Below are 25,658 nucleotides of genomic sequence, written 5' to 3'. Positions count from 1 at the left end.
ACAGGCTGATATGGCGAGTGCTCTTGAAGCGGCGTATACCGAGCCTTTACCGTGTTATGGCGATCTGATGGATAAAGTTAATGAGGATGGAATAGAATCTCTGCGTCTGATGCTGGACCCCGCGGACGAATCTGAAGAAGACTAACTACTCCGTTATGCATTTTGTTGCTTGTTGTGTACTCTTGTTGACACTGTTTGAATTGGGTTTAGTGCCCATTTTCTGTTTTGATTTGACAGTTAAATTAATGTAGATGTCATGATTTCTGACACCGCCGGCTTGTAAAATATGGCTCTGTGACTTGTGATGATTACTTTTAATTAATATATCTGATGTCACCACTGTCAAAACTTTTTAACTATTGCTATAAATTTACCCTTCGTTTCCATTTTTGGTTATGTTTGTGCAATGGAAAGAAAGCGATACAGGCAAAGACTTTCCGAAATCTTTCGGGTGCTTGATGCTGCTGATGGCCTGTTGATGTTACAGCATCCGGTAACAAGATCGATGCTTAGGGGCAGGCGACCCATTCCAAATGCTGCTCCGGTTCGTGCCAACCGAGCATGTCAAAGCCTTGTTATTTTGGATCCTCAACCGGAGGATCCCGGAGTGCAGCTATCGGCTGATGTGCTGACTGGTTTAATTCCGGTGGACCCTGAATGGCGATATCGTCTGACATACCAACGTCAGTCCGGTGGTCGGACGAGGAGGCAGCAGATGGATGGCTCTGGCTCGGTATCCCAAATGGTTGGTGGCTCAGCTGGTCATTTGGCCGTCAACTCTGTGGTGGGGGTGGAGGAAGACGATGGTGATGAGGTGGGGGTGCCTACCCCTGCAGTGGTGATGGCACCCAGCCTTCCTCAATAGGTGTTTATGAACATGTTCTGTATTTTGGTTCCCTTATGTTTGGTTTTTTAAAAACAGGGACAAGTACTTGGTTTTTAATTTTTTGAGATAGGTTATGTATATGTAACGATGCCTATCTATTTTTGGGGCGGTTTATGTATCTATTACCAAGATACCCGCCGTAAGCGCTTGTTGTGGTTACCCTATGACTTATAATGAAAGATATTTCGTGTTTAAGGGTTTTATTTTTACCGGTTAATGCATTCATTGTGCGATGGTAACTTTTGTAGTAGATGAATTTAAATCTTTATTAAACTTGCATTAAGCAAAAAAGGAAAACAGAGAAAAGTCCCGTCACGGGTTACAAGTGTGAGCTGGAGGAGGTGATTAACTCTTGCTGTTAGGAGCAAGGCATTACAAATAGCATTTCTTCAGCTGGGCGATGTTCCAACTGCGCGGGACCGGCGTGCCATCTAGTCGGGACAGGCGATAGGCCCCTTTGCCCAGGTCTTCTTGTATGACATAGGGGCCTTCCCAGTTAGGGCCCAGTTTTCCCGCCGGTTCCATTCGACTTGCTTCATTATCGCGCATGACGTAATCGCCTACCTTGAAACTTAGTTTGGCCACCCGTTTGTTGTAATATTTTTCCAGAGCTTTTTTGTATCGCGCCTCGCTGATAGCGGCTGCCTCGCGCCTCTCTTCCAACAAATCCAGGCTCTCTCTCAGCGATTGATCATTGTTGTTGTTTACCTTGAGGCGGCGTAACGACGGCAACCCTGCTTCAGCAGGTATCATTGCCTCCATTCCATAGGTAAGGCTGAATGGGGTTTCGTTGTTGCTAGTCTTGGGCATTGTTCGATGCGCCCAAAGGACATGTGGCAACTCCTCCACCCACGAGCTTCCCTCGTGTCCTAGCCGCTTTTTGATACCCTCTAGCAAGCTCCTGTTCCTCCGCTCCACCTGCCCGTTACCCTGTGGGTGTGCTACCGACGTGAAGATCTGCTGAATGTGGAGGTCGGCGCACCATTCCTGGAAAATTCTATCCGTGAACTGCGTCCCATTGTCACTTACCAGGTAGAGTGGTAAGCCAAACCTGCATACAATGTGTTCCCAGAGAAACTTTTTGGCGTTTTCCGCCGTTATCTTAGCCAAAGGTTTCGCTTCCACCCATTTGGTGAAGTAATCAACCGCCACGATTAAATATCTTAATTTCCCGGGAGCTGGTGGGAAAGGTCCCACGATATCTACAGCCCATTTCTGAAAGGGCCATGCTGATGTCACTGGTACCCGACTATTTTTGGGCCGAATTGTTTGAGGGGCGAACTTCTGACAGCTGAGGCATCGTCGCAATTCTCTGACAGCGTCTTCGTGCATCCCGGGCCAGTAGTACCCCGCGCTATGAATTTTGGCGACCACTGCTCGAGGCCCGGCGTGTATACCGCATATACCCTCATGTATTTCGCTGACGAGGTATTTCGCTTCTACCGGGGAAACACATCGCAGCAGCGGACCCAAGTAAGATTTTCGATACAGGACACCATCGTTGACTTCATATTGCAGCGCTTTCGTTTGTACCTTTCGTGCTTCGCCCTTGGCGGGGGGTAGCTCGCCTGTTTTAAGAAAAAGTAGGATCGGGGTATACCAACAGGGTTCTTCTATTGTGACAGTGGAAACGCTCCGTGGTTCGATTGAGGGTGTCTGTAATGTTTCAACTTTGACTTCCCTCTCCATGCCGGAGGTGGCGAGTTTGCTTAAGGCGTCCGCTATCTGATTCTTCCCTCTGTGCACGTGGTTAAGTGTGACTTTGTCGAAAGAATTCATGAGCTCTTTGGTTTTTGCCAGGTATTTTGCCATTGCCTCGTCTTTTGCTTCATATGTTTCGTTGACTTGATTGTTGACCAGCAGCGAGTCGACGTACGCGTCTACCCTGGCTGCCCCCATGGATTTTGCCATTCGCAGCCCTGCCAGTAACGCCTCGTATTCCGCCTCGTTGTTAGAGCACTCGAAGTCAAAACGTAAGGCGTGCATTAGCCTGATTTGGTCCGGACTTATCAGCATCAGACCTGCCCCGGATCCCTTTCCACTGGATGATCCATCTGTGTACAACTTCCAAGTCTGCCTCGCTGTGCTGGTCTCTGGTATATCTTGGATGACCGGGTCCGTAACTATCTCTCCTTCCGGTATTTCGGCTAAGAAATCAGCAATTACTTGCCCCTTAACCGCCGTTCGTTTTTGATATTCGATATCTAGGGCTCCCAGCTCGATGGCCCACTTGGCCAACCTACCCGAGACCTCCGGTTTGTGCAGGACCTGCTGTAGCGGATAGTTAGTTAAGATCTGTACACGGTGTGCCTGAAAGTACCTTCTTAATCGCCTCGTGGCGTGTACCAATGCTAAAACCAGCTTTTCCAGCGTAGGGTAGCGCGTTTCAGGCCCTGCTAATACCCGGCTTATGTAGTATATTGGCGTTTGTTTTCCTTCCCGTTCAACCATGAGCACGGCGCTTACTGCTGTGTGGGCCGCCGCCAGATACATTTTTAGCACTTCACCGTGTCTAGGTGCGGTCAGCGTGGGTAGCTTTTCTATGAAGCGTTTCATCTCTTGCAGAGCTCGCTCCGCTTCGCCGGTCCATTTGAAATTCTTTTTGTCGAGGCAATCTTTTAGCGTTTTTATGAATGGCAATGATTTTTCAGCATGCCTTGCTAGGAACCTGTTGATTGCTACTAGTCGTCCATTTAGGGCTTGAGCTTCCTTCAGCGTTCGGGGGGAAGGCATTCGCGATATGGCGGTTATTTTTTCTGGGTTAGCTTTAAAGCCGTCGCGGGTGACTACTACCCCCAGAAATTTCCCCTCTTCCACCCCAAAAGAACACTTTTTTGGGTTCAACTTTATGTTGTACTCTCTGAGCCGCTGGAAAGTTTCCTCTATATCTGCCAACATTTGTTTTTCTTCGCTGCTCTTTATTACCAAGTCGTCTACATAGACTTCCAAGTTTCGCCCGATCTGTGTTTCGAACACTTTGTCCATGAGCCTCTGGTAGGTAGCTCCTGCATTCCGTAGCCCAAAAGGCATTTTGGTGTAACAAAAGATGCCAACGTCAGTGTGGAAGGCTGTTTTCTCTTCATCTTCTTTGGACATTTTGATCTGGTGGTACCCTTTATACGCATCCAAAAAACACTTGTATCGATACGGCACCAGGGAGTCAACCTTTAAATCAATCTCGGGCAACGGGTATGCGTCTTTTGGACACGCCTTGTTCAGATCTTTGAAGTCGATACACATCCGCCATGTGCCGTCGGGTTTCTTAACCATGACCGGGTTAGACACCCAAGTATGGTACTGTGTTTCCCTAAGGATTCCAGCTTCCACTAACTTGCGTACTTCCTTAACGACCGCTGCCCGGCGATCCGGGGCCATGCTGCGTTTACCCTGGGCGACTGGCTTAATGCCTGGGAGCGTGGCGAGTTTATGTTCCGCTTTATCGCGAGGGACTCCCGTCATATCAGCGTGCTCGAAAGCGAAAATGTCTGCGTTTCTTTTTAGCAATTGTTTCAAATCGCTTTTTACTTCTGGGGACAGAGTGTGGCCGATGGTGACCATTTGGTCCGGGTGGCGTGTGCTCAATACCCACCTTTCTGGTCCTGTGGCCCCCGCGGGCCCTTGGCGACATCGTTTGGTATCCAATATTTCTCCAATTCTGTCGCGAAATACGGTAGCAATACCTTGCGGTGTTGGAAACTTCATAAAACCTCTCGCCGTGGAGACTATGGCATCTAACTTTCCCAAGGTGAACCTTCCGATAATCACATTGTGGTATGACTCGGCGCGGACTACGAGGAAAGTTAGTAGTATTGTTCTTTCTTTGGGTGCTTGCCCGAAAGTTACCGGGAAGGTGATTTGACCAATAGGATCCACCTTTTCTCCTGTGAAACCCTTAATAGGAGCATGTACTGATTCGAGCAGCTTTTTATCCTCTGGTTGCATTCTATCGAAGCAATGCTCGTAGATGATATCTTCCGAGCTTCCGGTGTCGACCAGGATTCGCCTCATACGGTAATCTCCTACCGCCGCAGAAATGATCAGGGCGTCCGTGGTGAGATGTAAATCTTCCATTCGCGGTTCGATAGTCATTGTTGCCAACATCCAAGGTTCGAGCGTGGAGAAACTCCGCTTCGCCCCTCTTCTTATACCGGCATGAACCATGTTCAACTCGCGCGGCCTTTTTCCTGCCGCCTTATCGTTCTCCTCCTTGACCACGGGCGGGCCCTGCTTGATATCTCGCACTAGGTGTGCTAATTTTCCTAACTTCACGAAATATTCGATCTGTTTCTTAAGCTGGAAACAATCGTTAGTGTCGTGTCCGCTCCCCTTGTGATATTCGCAGTATTTGCTCGTATCTTTGTTCGGGTTGTCTTTTAGTGGTTTTGGTGGATTGAGCCTGAGGTTTTCTGAGGCAAGAATTTCTGCCGGGGTCTTGCTTAGATTGGGATATTCAGACCGAGGTTTTGACGTCTCATTCCTTGAGTAGGAGCTCCGGTGTCTATCATACCGCGAGTCTTTGTCGTTTCGCTGATATCGGTCTCCCCTGTGCTTGCTCTTGGACCCCCGGTTATCTTTTTCCTCCTGGTTCTTCAGGGCTTCTTTCTTTCTGTTAGCCGCGTGGCTGGCCGCTACCGCTTTTTCCTGTATAACGTATACTTTGGCTATCCGCAGTATCTCGTCTATGGTCGGGGGTACCCCGTCCCTTCCGTGCAACGTTCTCAGTAACTCGTCATCATTAACCCCTTGGAGGAAAGCTCCACATGCCAAATCGTTGGTGACGCCTGGTATCGCCAGGCTTTCTTTGTTGAATCTGATGATGAAATTTTCCACCGTCTCATTGTCTCGACGACGGATATGGAGTAGTTCGTTCCTATCTTTTGTGTGTCGGCGCTGTTGACTGAACTGTAGGATGAACTTTGATTCCAAATCTTCAAAACTATCTATTTCACCCGTGGGAAGGCTGTCCCACCATACTCGTGCCGCTCCCACTAAAGTTTATACGAACATCTTGCACCATAGGGGCATGGGCCAGCAAGCCACTTCACCCACGCTCTTAAATAAATTAAGATGATCGTCCGGGTCAGTGAGGCCATCGTACTTGCCGACTGTTTGGGGCATCTTCGGTTTTTCTTTGATAGGGGCTTCAGCGATCCTACGCGTGAATTTGGATCGGAATGTTGCATCTACTGGTTTGTACGGCTTGGTTAACTCGTCATCTTCTACATTCACTGGCTGTGTAGGTGGGATGTTCACACCCGGGGCGGGACCTGTTCCTAGACCGGAGTTTTCCAAAGGAGTCAACCGGGGTCTGACCGCATTTTCTCTGTTGTGCACAGGTTCAGTTGGCGCTTGGGTATACATTGGCTGTGGCGTCGGAAGGTTCCACCACGGCGGCATGTAGGCCGCGTATGGCGATTGAGAGCTTCCTTGCGCTGTTCCCTGAGGCGGATAAACTGTTCCCCCGTATGAGGGTAGATACCCAAAAGGGGGCGCGTAGCAATACCCCGGGAAATACATTTGGTTTCCTGGTGTAACAGGGGCATTCATTACTCCGGTTGGCATGATGACCGGCTGATGAGGTGGGGTAGATAACGCCGCCGTAAGTGCGGCTGAATACAGCGGTGGCATTGGATTGGAGACCAACGGTTGGTAGTATTGGGGAGTATTGGTTTCAGATACTAAGATACTAGGACTCGCCGAGGTGATGACTGGAGTGGAGTAAAGGCGCGAAGTCTGTGAGAAGACAGCAGTCCCTGGGGCAGAGGTGCTACCGCCTGTCCCTTCCCTCCTCCCGGGTGGTGTTTGTGAGGGCATATAAAGGAAAGGGTTTGTAACCACGGCCTGGGAAGAGACGGTGGTGATATTATCAAACCCCGGTGGCGGCCCTTCTGCCTCAAACTCTGGATCTAACGATCTGGTAACGGCCGGGGACGATAGTGGGGTGGTTCCGCTTCCCGCCCCCAGCGCCAAGTTATTATTTGTCAACCTTTGACCAGCCATGTTCTGATCACTTGCCATGAAGTTCTTTGTTGCTCTTAGGGTCCCACGGATGGCGCCAATGAAGAAACACTGACCTTAACAACACCAACAGCTTCAATGATTAGTGACTTGAACGAGTGGCTGCAAAACAGAAACACCGTTAGGACTCGTTACAGGAATGGGGTTATTCCTGTAACCACCCTCCGGCGTGAGAATAAGTATTTGTTCTTGGGAGAAGTATATGGGAGGAAGATGTAGGGGAATTAGATGATCATACCTTACGCATTTGTCTCTATTTATAGGTTTTCCATTAGGGTTTCCTTTATTTCAGGATACGTTCCGATAAACTGGAGATTTACACGATCTTCCCAAAAAGTGGGAGATTTAGTTGTGCACCTTCCATGTAGATATGGAAGATTCTAGAATAAATCTTTGTATTTATATTAATGTAAAAGGTTGTAACCGGGTCGGGTAACCGATGCGGGTCACACCTCGTCAGGCTTTAAAGGTCGAGGAGACCCATTGTTATGTGCTTGACCCATTTGAACGAGTGTTTGAGGTTATCTTAAAGAATGTTTCAAAGAAGTTGATGTTTATTTAAGACGATGTGATGAAAATGTTTTACAACTATTTTATTGTATGACAGTATTAAAAAAAAACTTGAATTCACTCAGCCTAGCTGACTTTTCCATGCATGTTAGATTGATTTCAGGTTAGATGGATGAACGATGGCCTCTTGGACGTTGCATGAAGCTACTCGACATTTGAAGATGGCATTTCTAGTTGAAGACGATGCTTTAATAAATAAAGTTTAAAAATTAAAATTTTATATATTTAGTTTGGATGTTTCCCATGATTGGGAATTTGATTTAAATGTTTTCCGCTGCGCATTCTTCAAATTATGAAATTAATAATAAAAATTAAAATTTTCAAGTGTTTGGACCATTTATGCAATGATTTCCCAACTGTGAGACACCCGGATTTTGGGGTCTTACAGACATGTCCACCGTAGCGCGTCTATTTTCCCCCCATTTGATAGGTTTGTCGCAACGTGCGAGTCAGAGATCGACTTAGTTATTTTTTTCTCGGTTTTACACACAGGCTCGTGGTCATGTGAGAAACATTTGCCTTTCATCTAACATGATATATAACTATTGAATCCCCTGCCGCATTGCGGCGGGTGGTAAATCAAGTATACTAATATATACAAATATGCAATAACAATTATTCTATGGTAAAAAATTAAGCTATTTTTAGCTAAGCTAAATACACGGTTAACCACCCATAACCGACCCGCTATAACCATAAAAACTGAATAATCATAACCACCATAACCGATCGGTTATGGTTATGGTTATCCAATAACCGATATCACGGTTATAGTTATGATTTTTGGTCAAAACCGACCCAAACTGACCCATGCACACCCCTACAGTGTAGTAACAAGTTATGTAAACAAAACCCCAACATACCGACAGTAATTGTAGAATCACAAATACACAATCACTGTTAAATATAATTTAAAACAATTGAGGATTTGTAAAAACAGTTTGCAAAAAGGTTTAACAAAAAGAGGATTACTCACATTTCTAATTTAGGTATTTCCTGGTTATAGTCTAATAAATTAAACAATGCACACGCGTTAGTATAATAACCTGAATTTACATTAGTTATGTCACACCCCGGCCGCGTAAAACAACAAACTGCGGCGGAAACGCCTGGGAGGTGAGTGGCGACAGAATTATTGTTTCAACAACCATGGCAATTAAAGTTATGTATTATTAAAATTAAAGTTACATTGTCTTTGAGTTCAACTAAAACTACATAATAACTGTCTTTTAAATCACTAAGGCCCGAGTCCGCCTAAGTGAAGCACAAGCATCATCATGCATTAGCACCTGAAACACATGTAAAAATAGGTACGTCAGCATAAAAATGCCTGTGAGATACATAGGTTTTGTTTATGCAGATTCATGACTCGTATTTGAAAGTGGTGTTTAATAAAATGTAGTCATGAACCTTGAAAAATGCTTTCCTTTATAAAACCATGTGAAAATCAATGAAAATCAAATGATGATGAAATGATAATACATGGTTAAATAAATAACCAAGTAAAAGTGAATTTGGAGAAAATGTGTACTTTGTAAAACAATGTCTTGTTCTTGTATAAAATGTTTCATGTCTTGCCCAAGTGATTCATATAACGCAACAATGTATAATACAATAAAAACACTTATATATAGGAAGTACCAGCGGCGTATCCACCATGCTTTTATCATATAACACATAGCCCCGTTACATAAGTCACTTATCAATAACCAACCAAAATGTCTTGTTTAATGTCAAAAATATGTATGTGTAAACCATGTACAATGTCATGTGTGAAGTGTTTCATGTATAACCTTATGAAATGCATAGCAAGTAGGAAATCATCTACTTAAATTATGTGATGATGTCAATGTATAAACTGTGTCATGTATGGTGAATAACTAGAAGTTACTCAACCCCATAGAAAATGTACAAAACAATGTTTTTGTATAAACCTAAGTTTAAATCAAATGTTATGTTTTGCAGAAAAACAATGCTTTATGATTACAAACATTTATGTAGTAATGTTAATCGCATACATTCAAGCCTTGCGACTGTGGCGACAAACCCTTAAATGAATTAAAGGTTTATCTAAATTATGTTGTCAGATTCTGTCATTCCCAACTTCCAAACAACCTAGGAAGTCGGAAACGGGAGTTGTCAATTCCTATGGTACCATTAAATAAGTCCGAGCGGCGTGATCAATGTTAATGAATGTATTATTGTCCCGATTAAACACACTAAATGTCATAACCAATGTAGCATGCGAAAACCATGTACTAGGAATGCTAAGTAAACATGCCTAGTAGAAATGTACATGTAACACAATGTGCTAGCATGCTCAGTAAACATACATAGCAGAAATATCATGTAAAACAATGTGTTCCATATGCTAAGTAAACATATGCAACAAATGTGTAACAAATCAATGTGCTAGCATGCTTAACATACATAGCAAAACATAGTGAAAGCATGTACTAAATATGTACTAGGTGAAACTAGCATGTTTATGTCATAAAAGCATGAAATGCACAAAAGTAACATGTATGTACATGTGTATCACCCCAAAGTATTTGAAAACGGTAAAAGAGGGGAACTATGTATTCACTTGGGATTGCTAATTAGTCTTGAGAATAAGACCAATTTAAGCTCCAAGGGTCACGGAATCAACCGGCACCTAGTATAGGTAACTATGTTAATAATCGGCTCCTAAATCGGAAGATAGGATAGAATGAGGTTCTATAAATCAAATGAGTAATTGAACACATATGGTATGATTTAATAGTCCCAACATTCTGATTGGAAGGCCTACCTAAGTGCTTCTGACCCGTTTTGACACATTATGGTAACATAAGCTACTATAAGGCGTCGTTACGTAAAACTATGTTCGGATGGTTAACTATGTGCTATGCCAAGTCTTACATGCCCAATTATCCCTAAACATGTTACTAAATCAGATTAAATGTCAAAAATATGTTCACATAGTCAAAATACGGATTTTAGCTTCAAAAGGGCATTTTGGTCATTTCCTATGGGCATACAAGCTAACTAGCATACGACTAACCAATCCTAGGTGATCATAAGGTATAACCTCAGTGGTTATTCCCTATGCAACTATGATCACTAACTAAGCTTGGTCGGATCCTAAAGATTGACCAAACGGGTCGGGTTCAGAAGTATAAGCGGTTGTTTAGACTGCTTACCTTACGACCCTAAACAAGCACAAACTAATAGTGTCGAGTTAAACATGTCAAAACATGTCTAACCTACTGATTTGGTATCAAAACAAAGTGTTTTGATACCCTAAAGTAGTTCCGAGGCAAAATGCGTGCTAAAACGCATTTTGACCGAAACTTTGACTCGACACTACAACTAGTTAACGTGGTAATCAGCTGCTATAATCACGAAGGATTATAACTATCGTGATTACAATCACGTTTCAAAGTTCAATTGAACTTTGACTTGACCAATTGATGGTCAAAACCGAAAGTCAAACTGTTGGCCAAACGTTTGACTTTCTGCACTACATAAGGAAAAAGGCAATAAAAAGAATGAAAGAAGCTCACTTAGGGTCCTTGCTATCTTTTCAACAAGAAGTCCCAAATCAGATTAGAAAAGCTCCCAAGCAGATGAGAGAAGAGAATGAGAAGAAATGAGCAAAGAATGAAGAAGTTGGCCATGCTATTTATAGTGTTCATGAAATCACAAGATCATGACACTTGTTTGTGTGGGCAACAAGCAAAGATCTTGACCCTACAAGTGTTAGGAGCTGATTGGGAACCTTGGTGAACACTTAAACTTGCTCAACATTCCAAGAAATTGCACAAACAACCCCTGAAGTTGCAACAGAATGCTAAAAACACATTTCTAGTCGCTGGGTGTTTTAGGCGGCCCGCGTAAGTATTGGGGGAGGGCTTACGCGCCCCGCCTGGGCTCCCCAGATCAGCAAACTTTCAATATTTACAGCTTTGGTCCCTGCATGCAATCGAGTCCATTTCAGGCCTTTTTGACCCCCGTTAAGCCATTTTCAAGGCTCTACAAGGTCAATAAAGTTTGGAGGACTCAAAATATGCTTGGAACATTCTCGGATGTCGGCTCGTTTGGTCATACGGTCGCGTTGTTCGTTAAATTACGACGAAACTCAAACGGATGCGAAAACGAACCAAATTAAGCGACGAATGGAATTTTTGCATGCCGATCACTAAAATAAAATATTTTAGTGTGTACAAAAATTTTGGATGTCCAGATGTGTCCAGAACGTAAGATATGCGCGAAAATGCGAACTTACGCCGTTTTTGACACTTTTAGTCCCTGTAAGATCATATAAGCATGTTTTCGCACACCGAACCTATCAAAGCTTATTTCTAAGCCATGTTTAGGTTATATATGGTATGTTTAACTTATGATCAAGTTCCGGACTGTACGTTGCCTTACGAAACGGCAGACTTTTGCAAGTTGGCGTAATTAGTCCCTGAGAGCGAATAAACTTGTTTTTGCCATACCAAAGCCTTTAAGACTTATTTCTAAGTTATGTAAAGGTTATTTAAGGCATGTTAAGTTTATGATGATGTTCCGGAGTGTTTGTCGCGTTAAACTGATCGTGTTTACGCACCAGTTTGCGTATAACTCTCTAGAAAGCAATATAGAGTTCAAAATCGATCAAGAATCAACACGGGCACAAAACCAAACATAAATGACAAACATTGGGATCAAAACAGACTGTTTTATTAATATTGTATTGTTCAGAGTCTGTACAACGATATCAGAAGCACAAATGTCACAAGTTATACCCTCCTCGAGACAGAACTCCAACGACTGAGTCAGGCAGAGCCTTGACATGCGTTACGGAGCATTAGATCGATCGGGCAGCGTATCTAATACGTAACCGAGTGTTATAATACTTACATCGAGGTAGAGCTTTGCTATTTTAGTCGGTATTATACCTGGAAAGTGCAATTGCTATTCAGAATTGAGAGAGAAAGTTGTGAAAATGAACGATTTGAGACTGAAGCTCGAACTCTCTATATATAGGGCCTGACAGACACTCTCTCGCGCCGTGCGAGAGAGTTAGCAATGGCCTTCGCGGCCTGCGAGCTAGGTAAAGTAGGCTCTAGGGTTGCGGAGTTGACCCAGTAGCCTCGACACGCACATGCCACGTGGCGGCACCGGGTTAAGCCTGGTGGCCAGGCTGTCGCGGCTCGCGACTGAGATAGACAAGGGGGTCGCGCCCCGCGAGCGCCCCTTAAATTTTGTTTTTATTTAATTTTGTTAAATTAAAGTTATTTCGGGCCTTTTTTTCATATACGGGGTGTATTTTAGGACGTATAGGGATGTTATAAGTATTTTAGGAAGGTTGTTATATCCTCCCCACCTTGTTTTAGAACTCATCCTCAAGGCTACCGGAACAGGTGTGGATATTTCCTTTGCATCTCTGATTCAAGTTCCCAAGTGTACTCTGGTCCTCTCTTGGATTCCCATTTTACTTTGACTAGAACCATCTCTTGTGCTTGAGGTTCTTGACCTTCCTGCATTCAATCTGCAGTGGTCTCTCTACAAACTTAAGTTTCTCATTTACCTCTATGTCCTTAAGAGGTTCCACTAATGATTCATCTGCTAAGCACTTTTTGAGATTACATACATGAAATACATCATGTATTCCTGCCATTTCCTCTAGCATTTGTAGCTGGTAAGCTACGGGTCTTATTCTTTTAATAATCTCAAAGGGTCCAACATACCTGGAGATTAGCTTTCACCTCTTGATGAATCTAGCTACTCCTTTCCATGGTGAAACTTTTAATAATACCGTATCTTCTACCTGAAATTGCAATGGTTTTCGCCTGTTATCAGCATAACTCTTTTGTCGAGCACGTGCTGCTTTTAGTCTTTCCTTGACTTGAATAATCTTGTCCGTTGTTTCTTGTACTATCTCTGGTCCAGACAATTGCTTTTCTCCAATTTCTGCCCAACAGACTGGAGTTCGGCACTTCCGTCCATAAAGTGCTTCAAATGGTGCAGCATTGATACTGGTATGATAGCTGTTATTATAGGAAAATTCTATTAATGGTAAATGATCGTCCCAATTTCCACCGAAATCAATTACACAAGCTCTAAGCATATCTTCCATTGTTTGAATTGTCCTTTCGCTTTGTCCATCCGTTTGAGGATGATAAGCTGTGCTTAGATTTAACTTGGTTCCCATTGCCTTTTGGAAACTAGTCCAAAAATGGGAGGTAAAATGGCTATCTCTATCAGAAACAATAGATAAAGGAATTCCATGTAATGAAACTATTTCATTTACATACAACTTGGCTAACTGTTCCATACTGAAAGTTTCCTTCATCGGTAAGAAATGAGCTGATTTGGTTAATCTATCTACAATCACTCAGATTGTATCATTACCTTTTCGTGTCTTGAGTAATTTGGTAACAAAATCCGTTGTTATCAATTCCCATTTCCATATTGCCATTTCTAGCTGCTGCAATAAACCTGAGGGTTTCTGGTGTTCAGCTTTGACCTGTGAACAAGTTAGACACTTGGCAACATAAGCTGCTATATCCTTTTTCATTCCTATCCATCAGAAATTCTTTCTTAAATCTTGATACATCTTATCACTTCTAGGATGTATCGTATGCTTAGACTTATGGGCTTCTTCTAATATTCGGTGGCGTAGGTTTCCTTGTTTGGGTATCCAAATCCTTTTCTTATGGAATCTCCAAATTCCATATGTTCCTTGTTCTAATTCCTTAATCATTCCTTTCAGTTTTTCAGTATCGTCCTTGATTACTGATTCTTGTACGGCTCTAATTTGTTCATTTAAATGTATCTGCAGATTTAATTTAAGAAAACGTACTTTTATGGGTTTTTCATGATACTTTCGACTTGAAGCATCGGCTACTACATTAGCCCTTCCTGCATGGTACTGGATATTACAATCATAATCACTAAGAATTTCCATCCAGCGTCTCTGTCTCATATTTAATTCCTTTTGCCCAAAAACATATCTTAGACTCTTGTGATCAGTGAAAATGGTAAACTTACTACCATAAAGATAATGTCTCCAAATTTTAAGGGCAAAAATTATGGCTCCTAATTCTAGATCATGGGTTGTATAGTTCTCTTCATGATTCTTAAGTTGTCTAGAGGCATAGGCTATAACCTTTTGGCGTTGCATTAACACACATCTATAACCTAATTTAGAAGCGTCACAATAGACTACAAAGTCTTCAGTTCCTTCTGGTAATACTAGTATGGGTGCGTTGGTTAATCTTTGCTTAAGAATTCTAAAGGCTTCTTCCTTTTTTGGTCCCCATTCAAACTTAACAGATTTACAAGTTAATTTTGTTAAGGGAATGGCTGTATTATATACATGTATGTGATATTTTTATCACTTATTGATGGTCATATGTAGCATGTATTATATACATGTATGTATGATATGTACACGTGTGTATGGTATCATGGAAGTTCTAGACTTGCGTCCCCATTGTTTTTGGTAAAAGAAACAACCATGATGCCCAGATGATAAACAGCATAAAGACCACGTATCTCAGAACCTCGGCAATCTATCAAACGAAATTTCGGTACCAAGACCATATGCCAATGAGCGGTTCCCATACGGTCTTCAGTCGATTAAGTTTATAGCACCATGTACACTTTAAAATGATTGTGAGCCTACCGATACATCTTATATAGAGCTACTTATCGTTTTTCATTTTAAGTTCAAAGAGATATCGATAGACTACTGATGTATCACATTTTCTCTTTTTCTCACCAGGAAACTCATTTTTGTTTTTCTATTGTTTTTGTATTTTTCTGATTTGGAAATTACTCCCCCTAAAATTCAAAAAGTAAATTTAAACTTTTAAAAACATCTTTTTGGATTTTCTCAAGAAAAATATTCACAAAAACGATTTCTCGATGTAGACTAACTCATGTTTTACCTCGTTGTCGTTCACCAAAATTAATTTTAATCAGAAATGATTTATCAAATTTTGGAAAATTGAGTTGGCACGTTGGTAATCGGTGTGGACCAAAACAACATTGAAGAGTTTCAAATTGAAACAATCATGTGTGAGGTGATATTCGAGATCAATGTGTCTGGTCAAAGAGTGATGTATGAGATGTTGGTAATTCGCAAAGTAGCTTAAATATCGACAAAGATAGGAGAGATTAGAAATTGAAAACCGTAATCCTGCAACTACTTCGTGCATTGCCAAGAATCTGAGTGCTCTCCCAAACTGGATATCCACCCGGTGTGGATTTCAAGGTCGATTTTGCAGCTACTTTAATTAACTGAGAAATCTCTTCACAGCAACAAGATCAGAAACCTCCGCGTCCGGCTGGTAAGTGGCAAATGGAGCATGTGGGAAAGCTTATACACATCATCATTGGACGGTCCATACATGATGTCTTCCACATGCTTTTGCACCAGCAAAGGTCTTTGTCTTTCTCCTTGGGATGTAGTGTGCGGTTGTTCAATCCATGCCAAGGCATCCGCACACCCGGTTGGTTTGTTCAACAAACACATTTTCTTCAATCACACCGTGAAGAAATGTACACCGCACGTTCATCTTATAGACTTTGAACTTCTTGTGGAAGATATAAGACATGAATCTTCGAAAAGCTTCAGACGTGATGCAGGCGCGTACATTTCGATTGAGTCTATCCTGAGGACCCGCTCAAAGCCTTCAACAATCAAACTTTGGCACGTTTTTCAAATTGTCAAAATTTTTTAAATTCTTTCACCATCATTCTTTCATCGGACATTTTTGTCTTCTTTTCCTTTTCTCTCTCCATCAAAGGTAACAATATTCTTCTAGATGTAACAATGTTTCGAAGCCTTATGTCGCCGATCTTGTGCATGCACGCCCCACTATCAACAATCCTAAGACTATCAATAGTTCCTCCTGGAAAATCCTGCATGCTCATTCAGAGATTAGTTGGAGAGGGGGACCCAAGCCTTCATTGTCACACCCCAACCGATGGCGGAATCATCGGGGTGTGGCACTAAGCGAACCAGATTGCTCAAGAGAATCCATAACAACTATTTAGTGACAATATTTAAAAGGTTCATTATCCCATACTAATAAACAAATATTATAACAAACAGTCATAATGGATAACAAGTCTCTCAAACAAATGAAGATCCGACAACTTAGATTTTATTGTGGGTTTCTAGCATTCCTATCCTTTTTGCAGCTAACAGATCATCAACCTATCGTCAATACAATAATGTAAAGGTGAGTACACAAGTTTAGCATAAATATAGTATAAAAGCGTTTACGCATAACCAGCATGTAACACGTAACGGGGGAATCAAGTAAGCTATCGACAATGATACAAGCTAACCACATGACTGCGAGTAGAGTATGTGCGACACATGTTCACCACTATGAACACGTGAAGTAAAGTATGTGATCCTTAACAACCCCTAAATAAACAGGTGCTGAGTCCAAACTATAGTACTATCGTTGCTAAGGGCGGTCGGGCAAGTCATCACTGTGTAACATAGCAACAAGTATTCAACTAATCACGTATAACATGCAAGTGAGGTTAACATTTAATACCCAAAAGTGCGTTAAGCGAAAAAGGGTTCGAGTATACTCACAGTGCGTGTCTAGCTAGTAAACACGTCCTGAAATGGATTGAAGGGAGCGCTGGATCAGCCTGTTTACGGGGACAAAATGCATAAGTCTTCCAAAGTGCTAAAACGGTCGAAATCGAAGTGTCGGGTGGGAAACAGAGGCTTCGTACGAAGCCAATGCCTTCGTACGAAGGGAGACTTCGCACGAGTGATGCTTCCGTTGTCTAAAATCGAGTGTTCTTCGCGTCTTTCTTCGGGAAATTGAGAGTGCATCCCTCCAGCCTTAAGCTACTGTCTTTGGGAACAATAGGCTGGGCTTTACGAAGCTGGTGCCTTCGTATAAAGGCAGTGCCTTCGTACGAAGCCTGGCTTCGCACAAACCAGCCTGCTTCGCGTATGTAGCTGTTTTTGATGTTTGGAGCTTTGTTTTCGCCTGAATTGGATGTATTTTCGAGTCCTATTTGAGATGGTTTCAACACCACTTCGTCCCACTATCCAGTGAACGAAATATGTGTTGGTTTTGGTCTGTTTTGTGTAAAATCGAGTTTAAAAAGGGTTTTTAAAGGGTTTTCTCTTAGATCTAACACTTGGTGAATGCGAAATCTATAGATTTCTAATTGGGAAGCCGAAGCTAGGCCCAATACACTCGGTTATGTATAGATCCATGATAAAATAAGAAGATTTAATGAAAAAGATGAAGTTAAGGTGAAAAAGATAGAGTTTAGGTGAAAAAGATGAAGTTTTGATGAAAACAAAGAAATTTGGATGAAATTGAAGTGAATCTTGTGGAAAATCGTAGTGGAAAACGTTGTGTAACATGTAAAAATCAGTAAATCTTACTTGAAAACAGTTGCACAGCAATTCGGCAGCATTTCTGAGTAAAGGGCAGCAAGTTAGAATGAATGAGGAGGGCTTGGCTATTTATAGAGGAGGTGGGATTGCACAGAAGGCTTCGTTCGAAGCTGGTTGCCTTCGTACGAAGGCACTTCCTTCGTACGAGGCTGGTTGCCTTCGTTCGAAGGGCCTGTTTTGTGCGGTTAGTTTCTCGTTTCGCGTGTAGGATGCTCGTTAGGTGTGTTTTGTTGCCTTAGTTAATACGAGTATGTTAAATATTTTAGCGAGATAATAAGTGTTGCATTGTGTTGCGTTTTGGTGTGATTAATCGAGTTGTGCGAGTATGTGTTTGAGCGTTTTGAGCGATGCGTTGATAACCACATAATACTCTAAACAAATAAACACATAAATAGCACAAATAATATAAATAAATCCGTGTTTCGAGTTTGCATTGAGTTTTCATTGCGATAAGCATTAACTAATAAGCGTTTAAATACGATAACTGCGATAAATAAGCGACGTAAAATGCGTTTTAAATTGTAATAACCCTTGGTATAAATCAAATCACGGAGTACAAGCATTTACAAGTGAAATAACGTTTAAATAGGAACAACCAAAGATGCGGGTTTTTACAGTCTCCCCTACTTTAGGGAATTTTGTCCCGAAATTAAGTAGTAGACGTAATAAAGAGTTGCGGATATTTTGCTTTCATATCAATTTCGAGTTCCCAAGTGAACTCGGCTCCGCGTTTTCCTTCCCAGCGAACCTTTACTATGGGAATGCGACGCCGTCGAAGCTTCTTGGTCTCTCGATCCATGATTTCTACTGGCTTTTCCACGAAGTGCAGAGTCTCATTTATTTGCAAATCTTCAAGAGGTACATTAAGATTTTCTTTAGCTAGACATTTCTTGAGGTTTGAGACGTGGAAAGTCGGCTGTACGTTGTTGAGTTCAACTAGTAATTCGAGTCGGTAGGCCACTTTACCAATTCTTTCCAGAATCTTAAAGGGACCCACGTAACGTGGCGCTAGTTTCCCTTTCTTGCCGAATTGGATCACCCCTTGCCAAGGTAAAACCTTTAAGAGGACGTGATCTCCAACTTCAAACTCTAGGGGCTTGCGGCGTTTATCGACGTAGCTCTTTTGACGGCTCCAAGCTTTCAAGAGATTGTCTCTTATTTGGAGAATCTTGTCTGTCGTTTCTTGTATTAACTCGGGACCGGTGATTTGTGCGTCTCCGATCTAGTGCCATAAATAGGCAATCGACATTTTCTACCGTATAGTGCCTCAAAGGGTGCCATTTGAATACTAGCGTGATAACTGTTATTGTACGAGAATTCTACTAAAGGTAAATGTGAATCCCAATTACCACCAAAATCTATAACGAACGAACGAAGCATGTCTTTGAGGGTGCGGGTCGTGCGCTCAGTCTGGCCGTCGGTCTGGGGATGGAATGTGGTACTGAGATTGAGAGTCTTACCGAGAGCGGATTGAAAAGTCTCCCAGAGACGTGAGGTAAAACGACCATCACGGTCAGAGATGATGTCACGAGGTGTCCCGTGTCGACAAATGACTTCGTCGGTATAGATTCGTGCTAATCGTTCAACCTTGAAGTCTTCTCGTATCGGAATGAAATGAGCAGGTTTCGTAAGACGATCAACGATAACCCAAATGCTATCGTAACCAGAGGGCGTGCGGGGGAGTTTGGTAATAAAATCCATAGTGATACTTTCCCATTTCCACATCGGGATTTCGGGCTGTTCGAGCAAACCAGAGGGTCGTTGATGTCCGCCCTTAACTTTCCAGCAAGTCAGGCATTTCGAGAAATACAGAGCGATATCCTTTTTCATGCCCGACCACCAATACCTAGAACGGAGGTCCTGGTACATCTTGTCGGCACCGGGGTGAATGGAGTATCGAGATTTGTGAGCTTCAGTCAACAATATCTCCCGGAGGTTATTGCGACTAGGAATCCAAATACGGTCGAGATAGTGAAAGATACCATTCGATTTAGTCACCAGCTGAGTTTCGGCACCACACTTCATTTCCTCTTTCAAGGTATTCTCAATGAAGCATGCATGTTGAGCGTCGCGAATTAGAGCTTCGAGGTCATTCTTGGCTTGGACATTACGAATACTATGCACATAGCTGCGTCGGCTGAGAGCATCGGCTATGGCATTAGCCTTGCCTGGATGGTAGCTGTGACAACTCGTATTTCAGAACCTATCTTTGCGTTTAACGTAACATATGTGAACTCTATGTGATTATGTGATACGTGATTTTAATGGAATATATGTTATATGTCGATGTAACGTAATCGCACAACTCCAACCCGATCGCACAACCCATTCGGACCATACTCCTTGTATTCGAACCAAGGGCAGCCCATGATGGGTTCGGCCCACTCCGTTTACACACATAACCCATGAGGAGAGTGTATACTCCTCATTATTTGCAAATCACATAACACACACAAACCCTACTCTCTCTTTCTCTCCTCTCGAAGCCGACGGTAAACATCCCCTTTCAATAGAAAGATCTTATTGTTCGGATCATCCTCGTTATACTCTCTTAACCGGTTAGTGTCATGTCATTGTTTGATTTTTTATACGATCGATGCTTGTTGTATGATTAGCAAGATGTTAATTGATGTTGATGTTAAAGTATTTTGTGGGTAAAATTCTTGATAAACAACCTGTTAGATTAAGATAAGGATTGTATGTTTAGTGATGTTATGATCTACATGTTTTGACATAATGGTCTAGGGATTGATGAAGAGATGTTAATCGGCTATCATTTTCTGTTTTCGGATTGTTTTCCTGATGATTTTGAAAGCTTTTAGTTTAAATGTTATAAGATGTTGTTTATGCTTGAAATATGGTTAGGGTTCATAAGAAATTAATTGATAAAATCATGTTTGATCGATAATAGTAGAGATGGAAACTGTTGATGTTGTTAATTGATTTTCGTGTAATAAGGAAACTGTTGAATGATTAAAACCGATTGCTTGAAATTAGGGGATTAGGAAACTGATCGCACAAGACTCCCTTGATCACACAAGATCAGAACATACAATATATGATCTGATCGCACAAGATGGGCTGGAGTACAACTGGTTAGAACAAAGTGTACTGCACAGCATATGCATGATCGCACAAGACCTTCTTTGTTCTGCACAGCATATGCATGATCGCACAAGACCTTGTGGATCGCACAAGACAGTGCCGATCGCACAAGTCTTGGGCCACACGCGGTAGTTAGACTTAATATATGTTATTGGGCCGAATGGCCCAACCCATTCACTTAATTTAAACTGGATCGCACAAGTCCATCCAAACCGCACAAGATCAATGTCTGTTATTTATTGGGCTGTGTAGATATTATTGGGCTTATGTATATACTGGGCCGGGTGAACTTTGGATCGCACAACATGCTGTGGATCGCACAAGGTTATGCTGATCGCACAACATGTTGGGCCGGGTAGTTGTTTGGGTTTCAACTACCCAATCGCACAAGATGTTATTGGGCTTACACTGTTACCTCAGCCCATACATCCTGATCGCACAAGTTCAGGTTTTATGTGTTAACTGATTTGTTTAACATATTCTAAGTGTATGCCATGTGTGCCATGATCATTACGTGTTCTTGATTTGCTGAATCTGTGTAAACATACGTGCACTACTTGAACCTAAACCTGACTTGTATGGTAACCATGTTAGGACGTGGTTAGCCTCAACAAGCTCGATTGACCTTCTGTTTACCTACCGAGCAAACCAAGGTGAGTTCACACTTTCTACAAGGCATGGGATTCCCGGTGGTTTGGGAATGGGTTAATAAACTAAAACGGAACCTACATATCCTCCTTGGGTAGGATATGTACTGCCATCCTCCATGGGTAGGATGCCAACATTAATCCTGCGTATTCTCCTTGGGTAGAATACGTACGTCCGTCCTCCTTGGGTAGGACAACAACCTTAAACTTACTAGACAAAACTCTATCATGAAGTCCTTCATTTTTATATCGACTTAATCGCCGGGCCAATGGCGAGCGGGTCATTAGTTAATAGCGCTATTAGGGTTGACAAGCCTCACACCGTGCCATTTGGACGGGCGTGTACTAATGGATCTGGGCACTTAGTCAATGATGAGGGACATTGACGTAGGGCACAACTATTGTTCGTCAGTTGTCGATATGGTAAAGTTCTAGTGGTTCACATGGGGAAGCTCCCACTAATTATGGTTTTTGGGAAAGAAGGAATTGGTTAATCATACTTCAACTATGGGGTAACCCCCACGACAAGTAAGCCAGCTAAAGGAAAACTATGTTTTTGGAACAACTTAAAACGAACATCCAACTGTGAACTCCCTCAACTTTGTTGTTGACTCGTTGTTACATGCCTTGCAGGTCGTTAGGTACTTATGGAGCTTGCGCAGGGAGGAGTGATCGTTGTGGGACATGGACTGTTGAGTTCCATGCTAAACATTTAAACTTATGAACTTATTACTTATGTTTGGGTTTTACTTTTTATGCTTCTGCTGTTAACCTAAAGTTGGTTACTTTCTTTTAGACACCAATTATATATTGTGGTTAGTTTTATTTATTTAATTACGTTGTTCAATATGATTGGTGGCTTGATCCTGGTCAGTCATGCCTCCAAGCGGGGAAACTCCGCATGTGGATTTTGGGGGTGTGACAGTAGCGTATCTCGCAGTCATAGTCGTTGAAAAGTTCGACCCATCTACGTTGGCGCATGTTCAGTTCTTTTTGGTTTAAGATATGTTGTAAGCTCTTATGGTCGGTGAAGACCGTACACTTGGTACCATAAAGGTAGTGTCACCATATTTTTAACGCAAAAAGAACTGCACATAGTTTGAGATCGTGGGTAGTGTAGTTCTTCTCGTGGACCTTGAGTTGTCGAGATGCATACGCGATAACCTTGTCCCGTTGCATAAGAACACAACCAAGACCTAGGTTAGAGGCATCACAATAAACAACGAAATCGTTGTTTCCGTCAGGTAGAGTGAGGATAGGAGCGTTACAAAGCATACGCTTGAGAGTTTGGAAGGCGTCCTCTTGGTCAGAGCCCCAAATAAAAGGTTTATCCTTGAGAGTTAGGGCAGTAAGAGGCACAGCGATTTTAGAAAAGTCGGCGATGAATCGACGGTAGTAACCCGCGAATCCGAGAAATGAACGGATTTCGGAGGGAGTTTTTGGTGTAATCCAACTCTTTACAGCTTCAATCTTCGCGGGATCGACGTGAATTCCTTGACTGTTAACGATGTGACCAAGGAATTGAACCTCCTCAAGCGAAAATTCACATTTGGAGAACTTGGCGTAGAGGCGATTTCCTTGAAGAAGTTCGAGAACTAAGCGAAGATGTTACGCGTGTTCGGCTCTCGACTTCGAGTAGATAAGGATATCATCGATAAACACAATAACGAAACAATCCAAAAAGGGCTTGCACTCATGGTTCATCATGTCCATGAAGACCGCTGGTGCCTTTGTGAGGCCAAAAGGCATGACCACGAATTCATAATAGCCATAACGAGTATGGAAAGCGGTTTTCGGAATGTCTTGCTCTTGTATACGCAACTGATGATAGCCAGAATGTAAATCGATCTTTGAGACACACGTAACGCCTTGTAGTTGATCAAATAAGTCATCGATTCAGGGTAGCGGGTAGCGGTTCTTAATAGTAAACTTTTTGAGTTCCCTATAATCGATGCACATTCGGAACGATCCATCCTTCTTTTTCACGAAAAGGACAGGTGCGCCCCAAGGCGATGTGGTAGGGCGTATGAAGCCTTTATCAAGAAATTCCTGAAGTTGGCTGGATAACTCGTGCATTCCGGACGGTGCAAGACGATAGGGAGCTTTTGCAACAGGTGTAGCACCAGGAATTAAATCAATATGAAAATTAATATCACGAGCAGGGGGTAAATCAGGTAAATCGTCGGGAAAACGTTAGGAAAGTCACGAACAATAGGAACGTCTTTCATCATTTTCTTTTCTTCCTTCACTTCCACAATATGGGCTAGGAAAGCGAAGTATTCCTTGCGTAAATACTTGCTCACTTGAATACACGACATAAGCTTCAATTCTTTCGAGAGTACTTCACCGTAGACACATAACTGATCACCGTTTGAAAGAGAGAAACGAATCATCTTCTCGAAGCAAACAACTTCAGCATGATTCTCACGAAGAAAATCCATGCCTACTATGACGTCAAAACTACCAAGTTGCATAGGGATGAGATTGATCGGGAAAACGTGATTGTTGAGTTCGAGGGTACAATCACGTAGAATGGAACTAACAGTAATATTTCTTTCGGTGGCAACTTCTACATCGAAGGTCGTTGGGAGGTTAGCGCGTTTACGTTTTAAGAGCTTTACAAATTCAAACGATACAAAACAGTTATCGGCTCCAGTATCAAATAAGCAGGAAGCATAAATACCATTGATAAGGAACGTATCATTGACAACATTGTTGTCAGTCTGAGCCTGGCGGACATTGATGTTGAAAGTTCTTCCGCAGGCTGCTTGTGGTTGGTGGTGCTGCTGCTGGGGCTGTTGTTGTTGCGGTGGTGGTTGCTGCTACGGCTCTTATTTCACCACACGCTGCGGGCAGACATTTGCAAAGTGGTTTAGATCACCGCACGTGTAGCAAGCACGTGCGTTAGCAACTTGTGCTAGAGGTACTAGATTGACCTGAGGAGCAACGGGGTTGAGCTGGCGGTGTTGTGAGAGCTTGAGGAGCTTGCTGGCGGGGGCCTAAGTGGCAGTGAGCTGTGTGGTGCCCATAGATGTTACAATTGACACAGAAACGACAGTTTTTCCCCACTAGATGATGATAAGTGCAAGTAGGGCACAGTGGGTGAGTACCGGTATACGCACACTTAACAGGCGGTGCGTTGGGAGTAGCAACTTGTCGATTCTGGGTGTTGGGCGGTGTTGCGACTACCGCGCAGTTCTTGTTGGAGTTCCTTCGCTTGCGACCTTGACGACTGGACTTGGGGGGCTTGAGATAGAGTGGTGTCGGTGCTTGGAGTTGCAGTGGCTTGGTTGAGACTCTTGGTCGAGGTCTTGAATACCCCAGCCAAGACTCGCTTGTCATTGATCTCGGCTGCGAGCTGATAAGTTTCCTCGATAGTTGCAGGTTTCGCTGCTTGAACAATGTCAGCGACACAATCAGGAAGAGCGTGAATGTACTTCTTGATAGCTTTCTCAGGAGTGTCCACTTAACTTGGACAGATGATGCTTAACAGCTTGAATCGGGCGGTGAGACCAGATTTATCACCTCCTTCTTGCTTGATGTTCCGGAATTCATTTTCCAGCTTCTGGACTTCGTGAGGAGGGCAGAATTCCTTCATCATGGGCTCTTTCTACTCCTTCCATGTGAGACCATAGGCTGCCTCATTACCACGCATGTTGGGCTCTGCGGTCCACCAATCAAGTGCCCTTGACTGAAAGACTCCAATGGCGTTTACAGTGCGGAGATTCTCGGGACATCCGCTTTTCCTGAAGGTAACTTCGATCACATCAAACCATTAAAACCTCACACTGGGTCCACCTTCACTAGTAAAGTTCATTGGACCACAGGCTTTGAACTGTCTGAGCTGAATGGAATTTTCGGCGCTTCATTCTTGGAATCAACAGAAGATGTACTACTGGCAGCATTGATTTTACTAACGACTTGAGGGATCACCTTGGCCATTTCCTTGACCACGAGAGAGGCGATTCGTTTGTCAGTATTGTTCCGTTGCACAGTGCGGCGAGTGTGAGATCCAAAG

Source organism: Helianthus annuus, chromosome 10 (assembly GCF_002127325.2).
Source record: "Helianthus annuus cultivar XRQ/B chromosome 10, HanXRQr2.0-SUNRISE, whole genome shotgun sequence".
Classification (NCBI taxonomy): Eukaryota; Viridiplantae; Streptophyta; class Magnoliopsida; order Asterales; family Asteraceae; genus Helianthus; species Helianthus annuus.
This window is presented reverse-complemented; position numbering follows the sequence as displayed.